This window comes from Numida meleagris, chromosome 5, assembly GCF_002078875.1.
Source record: "Numida meleagris isolate 19003 breed g44 Domestic line chromosome 5, NumMel1.0, whole genome shotgun sequence".
Lineage (NCBI taxonomy): Eukaryota > Metazoa > Chordata > Aves > Galliformes > Numididae > Numida > Numida meleagris.
Genome location: NC_034413.1, coordinates 6,482,947 through 6,492,606, shown reverse-complemented (window position 1 = coordinate 6,492,606; position 9,660 = coordinate 6,482,947). Strand labels below are relative to the sequence as shown.

At 43.1% G+C, this 9,660-nt stretch overlaps 1 long non-coding RNA gene across 1 annotated transcript; it reads right to left on the bottom strand.

Annotated features, from left to right (window-relative positions):
• On the bottom strand, positions 4,346-7,431 carry LOC110400387. The gene is made up of 3 exons (XR_002439788.1): positions 7,395-7,431; positions 7,161-7,272; positions 4,346-5,477 (listed from the first exon to the last, which is right to left on the bottom strand). It is a non-coding gene; the product is annotated as an uncharacterized LOC110400387 (long non-coding RNA).

The window sequence follows — 9,660 nt, the reverse complement described above, 5'->3', positions numbered from 1 at the left end:
AGAAGAGAAGAGAAGAGAAGAGAAGAGAAGAGAAGAGAAGAGAAGAGAAGAGAAGAGAAGAGAAGAGAAGAGAAGAGAAGAGAAGAGAAGAAAAAAGAGATAGTGGGAAAGAAAATGGGGAGAAAAAGGGAAAAGGAAAGGGGAAAAAAGATAAGAAAAAATGAAGAAAAGAAAAATGAGAATGGAAAAAAGTGAAAGAAAAAAGGAGAAAAGCAAGGGGGAAAGGAGAAAAAAGAAAAAAGAGAAAAGAAAAAGAAAAAAGAAAAGAAGAGAAAAAAATAAGGGAAAAAAAGGAAAAAAGAGAAAATAGAAAAAAAACGAAGGAAAAAAAGTAAAAAGAAAGAAGAGAAAAGAAAAAAGAAAAAAGAAGAAAAAGAAAAGAAGGAAATGAAAAAGAAAACAGAAAAATGAAAAAAAAAAGAAAAACAAGAAGAAAGGAAGAAGAAAGCAGGAAAGAGAAAAGAAGAAAAGAAATGGGCAATTCACAGACACATTTCAGAGAGTTGGTCTCCAGTGGAGATCTTAAATCTTGGTAGTTTTCCCACAAGTAACAAAATAATTTATTTTTATTGTTGTCTGAAAATTCAGCTTGCCATTGAGGAGGTGCCCCCAAGATTTTAATCAGCCGTGTTTATGCATATAACCAGATGTGCAATGTCCTTGCTACGGACCGGCTTTATTTTTCCTTACAGCAAATGAATCTCGGCAATCTCTGGTGGTCTGTTGTCATTAGTTACTACTTGTATGGCAGTCATACCCAGAGGCCCCAAATAAATCACAGCCCCATTGTGCGAGGCTCCATGCAGATCCAGAGAGAGGATGGAGTGAGTTCGTTTCCTCCACGAATCTGCAGTGCTGCGTGATGCCTGTCATGCAGAGAGATGCTCATAAAGCTGCACATTTGAGAGAGATTTGGTCATCTCAGGAGAGGTGCAACAAGTGGAGGCTGATTAGTGGGGGCATTCTCACGTGGACGAAGTATAGATTTGCGTTTAGCAGGTAGCAGCTTTGCTGCATGGCGCACATAAATATAGATGTAGTCTACGCATGCATAGGCAAGGCAGTACCAACAGTCCTTGCAGGATACATTTGTTTAATGCTAAATAAAACAAAGTTCTCTTGCAAACACTTTTTACATCGCAAATAATTTTTTTTCAGACAGAATGGGCATAATGATTCATGCAGAAGGTCTGTGAAACGCAGAGAGCAATTCTATTTGTTTGGATGCGTGGGAGTATGTTTGGCATTTCACCCCTTGTTTTTCCTTATGCTAATGTGTAGATATTTGTCATAATAATAAAAATGGAGCGGCTGAACTCAGTTACACTGTGTGAAGCAGAATATCTGCAGAATTAATACTGTATTTATGTGATACTCTCCTTTTTTTTTTTTTTTTTTAATTCACAAGGAGGGCCTGATCCAAAGCCCAGTGAAGGCCAGGGAAATTTTGTTCTGTATACGCAGTATCATATCCACTGTGTTACAAGCTGCTTTCTGTTCACAGGCATCAGTTCTGTAAGAACTTTTCCACCAAATGAGTTAAATTTGCTTTCACACATTACAGACATGCACTACGCACAGGAAATTCACATTATGACCATCTCTCAAGTCAACTTCTTCTGTAGTGTAACAGTCACCACAACTCCATTCCCGTATTTTTGTTCATTTATTCCCCTAGAAGACTTATATAAAACACTCTTGCATATTACGTACTTTCATGACCTGAAACAAGGTTCCCTACTTTCCCTTCTTACTGCCATAGCTCCAGGGATCTCCTTAGCGTCAGCACACTTACCCACGCACCACTGGATAAGCAGATTAGGGGCTACCTCTTTTCCTTTAAATATTGCTTAAAAATGCCCTAGCACATTGCATGTGTGCTCCCTGACTGTACTTTGCTACGCAGACTACCGTGATGCTTTCCATATGTAGCTTGTCAGTTTGCAGGGTATTCTGACACAGAGGAGAACTAACAACTTCATTTCTCACTGACTGCCATTATTTCTGTTATTGTTATCTCTGTTTCATGATCTTTCAGATAATGAGTAGGAAAGATGCCTGTCATTGCTGTAACTTCCTACACTTGGGCAACACAGGAATCTTGGGCCCTGAATACCTTCCTGGCTGCTTCTGACAAACAGAGAATATGGTGGAATAACATCACGCAGAAGGGCCAAGGACTTGCTCCTACACATCCAACCCCCTGGGCACTGCAAAAGACAAACAAAGGGGAAACCCAAATCCCTCATTATCATGCGCACACACTGAGCTGAGAACAACACATTCTTCAAAAAGCAGGAGGTTCACCAGAAAGTTCTTCTCTCGTGGGGTTTCTGGTCACCAGGAGCTTGGGGCACCTTCCTGACAGAGTGCACGGCACAACGAACCGCTGTTGCCCTCTGGCATTAGTCACTCCTAGGGAGGAAATAGCCACACAGTTTAAGATGAAATCTGGGAACTTCAGCATATACACACTACTGTGTGGATCACTGGCATGTGGGTCCCCGTACCATGGCATAAAAGCTATCTCTTGGTGTGTTCCATGTGAGATTATTGTCGTAGGTGCACAAGAACTTTAACAGGTACTAAAGACAACTCGTCTCACAGGTAGGCAACATCGTACAAATAGATCTGCAGAAAAATCTATTGATATCACAAAGGGACAGAACCTTTTCTATTTATGCTTCATCAGTTCCTTTTTTTTTTTTTCAGTTGTTGTGTCCATCATGCTCTACATGTTTCTCTTCCAGCTAACATTCTGCAGGACAGCAGTTCAAACTAAACGGCCATATCAGACAACATCTATTTAAAATAAAGTATATCCAGAAAATATTCGTTATTCCTTGTAGCTGATGATTCCCATGCTTTTCCATACTCCTCCTCGCTAGCCCAATGCAGAACGCAGAATGAGCTGCTGCTTAATTTTCCTGCATACTTTGGCAGTAATTACAGTATTGTCTCTTCCAGATACGAAACCAAGCATATTGGCAGGAATCAGCAGCACTGTTCTGGAGGCCAGTAATAATGAGCATGGGTATCACATGTGTATCATGATTAATCACGTTTCGGTCATTATGAGCTGCTCCTTAGAGTTATCAATCTGGACAGTAGATTAATGCAAAGCTTCATTGCCTGTATCATGCCCGTGGCTTATGTGAGTCATCGGAACAATGGGGAGAGAAAACCATGAGACATGATTCTTTTCATGAGGGAAAACGGCAAATTAAGAGGAAATACTGTTTGTTCTCCGACAGCACATTGAGAGCCTTTGGATTCAGCCTCGGCCGTGTCTCTGGCTCCCTCTGTGACCATCAGCACTGAACACTCAGCCTCCCTCTGCCTTCACTTCACCCTCTGTAGACAGAGGAATTAGCTGTACCAGCTCTGCTCGAGCACTCATGGGTATAACCTCAAAAGCTGCTAGCCCACGAGCCTCTGCTGTGTGCTAAAGCTCCTGCAATCCTATTCATTCTCATAGCAAATACAAGCAAGCTCCAAGGTTTAAACAGCTCACGAGGAGAAGTTTGCTAAGGTGACACGGTCAGGGGAGCAGACCCAGCATGCACTCTTTTCAGCACCTAAGTTTTAAACAGTGAAAATTTATTCTGCATCAAAAGCAAAAAAAATAAAAATTAAAATTAAAAGCCCTATTCTGGGTTAAAACAACTCCATTTTTTCCTTTTGAATGCTTCATTTGGATCAGAGTCAACACAAAGCATGTCTCAAACACCTGTCATTTTTGTGATCTCCAGGAGGAGCGCAGAATGGCGTTGGTTGGAAGGGACCTTAAGGATCAACCCAACCTCCCACCATTGGGGGAAGGCCAGGCAGCGCAGCCTTGCTGGGCAGAACCTGCTCCACAGGCACCATCTCACAGCTAGGGGGGTTTCAGAGGACAGACGCTGTCTCTCCACTATGGAGCAAAATAACTCCACCATCACCCCAATGCTGGTGTGGTATAGCATCCAGTAGACTTGGCGGAGGTCTTGAAATTACATATTTTCCTGTTTTATTACTGGCTTTGCTCTATTATTATTTCTTCTGCATGAAAGCAAGAAATTCAGCAGGAGCCATGAGAACAGACCATAAACAACATTAAATGTTTTAGAAGGATTTGCCTGCCTGAGCATTTCATTCATGTCCAACTAGAACGCTGATCTGCAGGCTGAACTGGGAATCCCTGAGCTACAGACCTTGAAGGTTAATTCATATCATACAATAAATATGATCACATTTATAGGAAGTTTCATGGCTGAATCTTTAGCTTGAATACTGCAAGGCTTTTGTTACCCAAATAAGAGCATCTGAAGGAATTCTTCAGCAAAATTCCTAACAACATTTTATCAAGGCGAATGATGGAAAACATAGCCAAAATATCAGCGCCATTTGGTTTGTGAGGACCTGCAGGAGACTGTGCATGGATTTCTGGAGGATACTTTGCCTAATGAATTTAAGCACAGTGGGAAGCTGAGCATCACGATGGCAGACAGCTCTGAACATGGCTAAATGCAAGGTAATGCAAATCATCGGCGATTAGCCATATAGCTTCAGTGATCTGACAAGACCTGAATTTCCAGGTACCTCTGAGGGAAAAGAACCTGCATCGGGAGTCATCAGCATCTGATGTTGCTCAACCTGTAGCAGCAGCTTAAAATATAAAAGGATTGTTTACATTTATTAAATAAAAATAGAACAGAATGCCAAAACCATCAGGATAACACAGGATTATGCCACAGATCCCCATTAATTCTGCGTTCATATTTTTACCCTCTTCTCTCAGAAGAAGTAGCAGAGTCCAAAAATGCTCGAGAAATTATAATGAAAATAATTACAGAGCTGATAGGATTAACATATGAGAGATGGCACAGTCTGGAATTATTTTGCTGAGAAGAAGATTAAAGTGGAGCTGATTGTGGAAGTCAAAATTCTCAAGAACACAGCATCAGACCTTCACTTTATCACATCACATGAGAACAAGCATCCAGTTAAATTAAAAATGGCAAATTTAGGATGAAAATAAATACCCAGACATCTTTCATCACCTGTGAGAGCTGCTGCTGCAGAAGGTTATGGAAGAAGGTACCTTGGCTTGATTTTAAAGTGAATTGGACATTGTTAGGATTATCTCATTATGCAGGGCTGAACACAGCGATAAGCATGATTGAATCTTACACCCCTGGCTGGAAATCCATCACTCAAAGGAGAGATGTACAGGTGAGAGATGCACTCCGGGGTTGGGTTTGCTCTTCTCTGAAGAAGGCTTCTCCACTACTTTTTGTGCTCAGCTGGGACTTCAGAGGTAGGAAGGTACAAGAGATATCCACACACTGTGAGGCTGAGAGCACAGGTTGTTTTCTACTGGTGCTTTGCCCAAACCTTGGAGGATGGCTCAACAAGTTGCATTTGTGAAGCAAAGTCTGAAGTCTGGAGCACTGGCAAATGCTTTGAGACTGTGCTTACAACCTGGACAAGACCAACTGAATAGAAGAAGAAATAAAGTTTATTTTATTTTTTCAAGATGGAAGAATATGTTTTATTTTCATTGTATTATTGCACTGTATTAAATCGCATTTTGGTTTAGTTTAGTTTGATTTGATGGAAGAGAAGAACAAAAAAATGTTACATTTCATCAATAGCATCGGAGGGACAGAATGAGGTCTTCAGGGCCACATTCTAAATCTGAGAGCACCCACCAAGAAAGGGGAAAAACATTCAGAAAACAGAGGGGTTATTCAGCAGGGATGCTGAATACCTGCCAAGGTACATTGTTAAGCTCTAAGGTGTGGAAGCAACGCTACCCACTCTCTACCTTTCAGTAAGGCACACATGACATAAACACATGGTATCTGGCTGTGAAGAACAAGTATTTCTTGGCTTGTTTCCAAAGGCATGCTCTTGAAATGCTCATATCCCCATGTACCTGCATGGGAAGCCAACATCCAGCCCTCGCAGCCTTTTCCAGCCCAGCAGAACAAAACTCTGAGGACCCCACTGTGGGAGAGTTGATCTAGATGACCTTCCAAAAGTCCCTTCCAACTCAAATGATTCTGTGACGCACCTGACGTTCTGTCACTGGGATCCAATGCTGCTCACATTATGAAAATTACTCTTGATTTAGACTCCTGCCAGATTAGGGTCAATTCCTAGGAATGCTCAGCTAGTGACCTACTGCCTGGTTCATGTGAGTCAATTCCACGCAATTCTGTCTCAGTTCTATCTTTGTGTGTGTTACATCTTCGTTTCATCATAATGAAGATGAGTTTTAGACTTTCCAGCATCTGACCATTTGCTTTTATCATGGGAACTCATTCACCATTGTGTTGGCAGAGCTCCTACTACTGTCAATGGGAATTATGTGCTTTGAATGAAAGAGAATGAGGCCATAACTGTTTAAGAATTACACTATTAAGAGAGCACAATGTGTTTTATTTTTATAGAGAGCATTACATATGAAGAGTCAAAAACGCTTCATGGAGAAAGGGGATAATGGACTGAGCTTCACGGAGCTGTTTGGAGTGGGGCTGAGTTGGGAGGAAAGGACAAATGACTGCACAGAGGCAGAGAACAGCAGAAAAACCTGGACTTCAAGGCAGAAAAAGAAGCCAGCAGATTTAATCACTGAGAAATCCTAAGGGGAAAAGCAAAGAGGAGTTACCAAAAAGAGTTCGGTGTCAGATGGGCAAAACACAACAGATTCCGTACAGCTTTTGAGCAGAGTGACGCATGCAGTATTCATCCCCTCCTGCCAAAGGTGTTCGTAGAGCAGCTGGAGCAAATGTCCAAACAAAACAGCTCAGTTCAAAAGCAGTTCATAGAAAGGGCCATGCAGATCACTCTCTCTGATAGAAAACTCACCTTGCTTAGTTTAATTTGCTGGGGTGATTTTGCTGCTACACCTTCACCTGGAACTCAGTCATCCATAACTGGGCTCCTTCTTAGAAATGCTTGCATGAAGGTGCTGTTGGGTTAATTTGGCCCCTAGGACAAAGCTCAAGAAGCATATTTTTTCCCCCCTCAAGTGGTTTTGTGATCAAGAATCCCTCTGCTTTATTTTATCCACAGAAGAAGCTTTCAGATTAGTCTAGTACCAAATCACTGCCCAAGCATTTCATAGGTAACTGAGGTGAGGTGAACAGAATGTTGATAGCATTCACACTTACAGAGGTGAGGTGATGTGCCTGCAGTGGGACGTGGACCTGCAGCAGTGCAGGGTGGGGACCCGCAGGGCTTTGCCACGCAGCTCCACATTTGCGGCACTTCTGTCCTGAAGCCCTGTAACACAGTGAAAAGTGCAGCAATGACAACACAGTAGCAAAGTCCTGAGCTGCAGCAAGCAAGGAGTTGCTCAAATGCAACAACCATGGGCACAGAAATAAAAGAAAGAAGCTGCTTACCTTCAGAAGGCCTCAGGGACACAGAGATCTCCAGCAAGATCCCCTTGCTTCCCCTGCCAACCCCTAATGAGGTCTGGGAAGGGTTGGATCCTGGCTCCACCCCTTCCAATCACTCAGGTGCATTGCATGCACCTGAGCTCCCCTGGGTTGGCCCTGCCTTCCCACCAGGTGCTCAATCACTGCTTCAGGCCGTGACTTAGCATTTCCACTACAAGCCCAACGTAAATCAAGTCAAATATGGACTCGTAGTTCAAATAACTAATTTGAATCATTAAAAGATATACGCTTGATTGTGGGATTTTCTTTCCATATTCTTAAAAATCACAATTCAGTGTAACACTCAGCAACAATCCCATTATCCTACAGACAAAATTCAACATACACGAAAGTCTGCTATGGAAATGAAATGCAAATAAAACATTCAGAGTTCCAACACAGTGAAGCACTCAAGTGTGTGTTTATCTTTAAACACATCTGGAGCCCCATTGACTTTGGCAGGACTACTCATATGCTTAAAGATAAGCCTGCTTTTGTTGGATTACGCCCCGAGTGCCGGGGGAATCATTTTCATGCTCTCCAGAAAGGGCTTTAAATCACTTTTGTTTAAGGAGAGCTAACTGATTGGATGTAAACATATCTAACAAACCAATAGATCAAGATTAACGTTTATGCTGAGCCACTTGACACATCTCTAGAAATTACTTACAGCTGAAGTTTGGTTCTTAAAGAAAATAACGATCCACTTATTTTGTAAATGAAATAGAGCTGTAGGAAAGCCCTGATACCTCCACGTGGGAATTTAGTCAAGAAAAAAAAGAAGAGAGACATGGCCACGTTAAAGGGAATGCAGTGTGCATTTCTGAGGGCCATGGGAGTTAGGTGGGTTATTAGATTTCTGCGGTTTAAAGGAGAGGCATAATGGGGCTCTGCTGGTTTTGCTGGTCTGCTGGTGATGCTCTGAGCGCAGCACAACAGATGGGCAGTGTGGCCCTAAATAATAATGGTTTCCTCTAATACAGTATCTTTCATTTGTCGATGCTAAAGAGTCTAATCCAGAGCCCTTGAAATCAATGGAAATGCTCTCATTGACTTCAAGGAGCTTTACAGCAAGCCCTACACTGCTAATCTTGCTGCACCACACAGCCACTCGGGTCTGCTCCCATGTGCAGATGGGCAGATCACCATCACACCACAGGGGTAGAGGGTTAGGGTGCTGCCCTCGGGGTCACTGCTGCCCAGCCCATGGGGCTTTGCTGCTGCCTGCATCCCAGAGCATCTCCTCCTGCATCCCCCAAGGCACTGCTGGGTGCTTTCAGCCTCAGGGCTGCAATGCAGGCTTCTTCCCATGGCGCTTGGAAAAATCATAATACAGAAGGGTGGTTTTTGTTTTGCTTTTTAAAGCTAAAAGCAGTACTGCTAATGCTTCACGAAAGCATTGCTTTTTTAGCATTGCCACCTATGTGCTGTGCCTCTTTGGGAGTCCAGCTTGGAAAAGCAATGGGAAAAGCAAAGTAAGAAAGCCCCACCATCCCGGTCAGGCACAGCAATATAGCATCGCTTTGGAGGTAATGACAATAGAGAGGGAACAGAATGCTGTCAGGGAATAATGGTGTCCTGCTGGTAGCTAAATATGAAAGCCAAAGCAGAGACATTTATAAAATAAACAAGCATCAGGGAAGATGAGACATTTATTGCAGCACAGGAAATAGTGATCTTTAACAATGGTCCATCCCAGTTTCTCTGATTGTTACAGAAATGAAGTGGTATAAATGAATGCTTTGTCTCACACTTGTTTTATTGTTTCCTGGGCAATTCCTGGGCTGCATCCAGCTCAGCCTGGAGGAGATCCGCACCTATTCTGCACCAGAGCATGGCTTGTGGAGGCAGGAGGACTACTAATGGACAGCCTTGTCTGAGTTTAAATTTGCACAACCCACTGACCACCAGCAGAAGGGCAAGGACAGGCTACGTCACCCCATCCCTCTGATCCTCTGTGCATTGGAGGTGGTTGCGGTGAGGATGGAGAAGGGGACAGGAGCTCCCCAGGTCAGGATTGCTGCCAGGAAAGGGTGAATGGCACCATCCCTTAGGCAGAGGTAAAATCACATCTAGAATGTGACATGAAATGCACTCACCTGCCTCAGAGTGCTCCCGTGTGCTGCCACACTGTGTGTTTGCTCTGCAATGGGTACACCTGTCCAGCGTGGAGGTCTGATAAACAGCAGTGAATGCCAGCTGGGGCTGAGCCAAAGAAAATCCCAGCTTC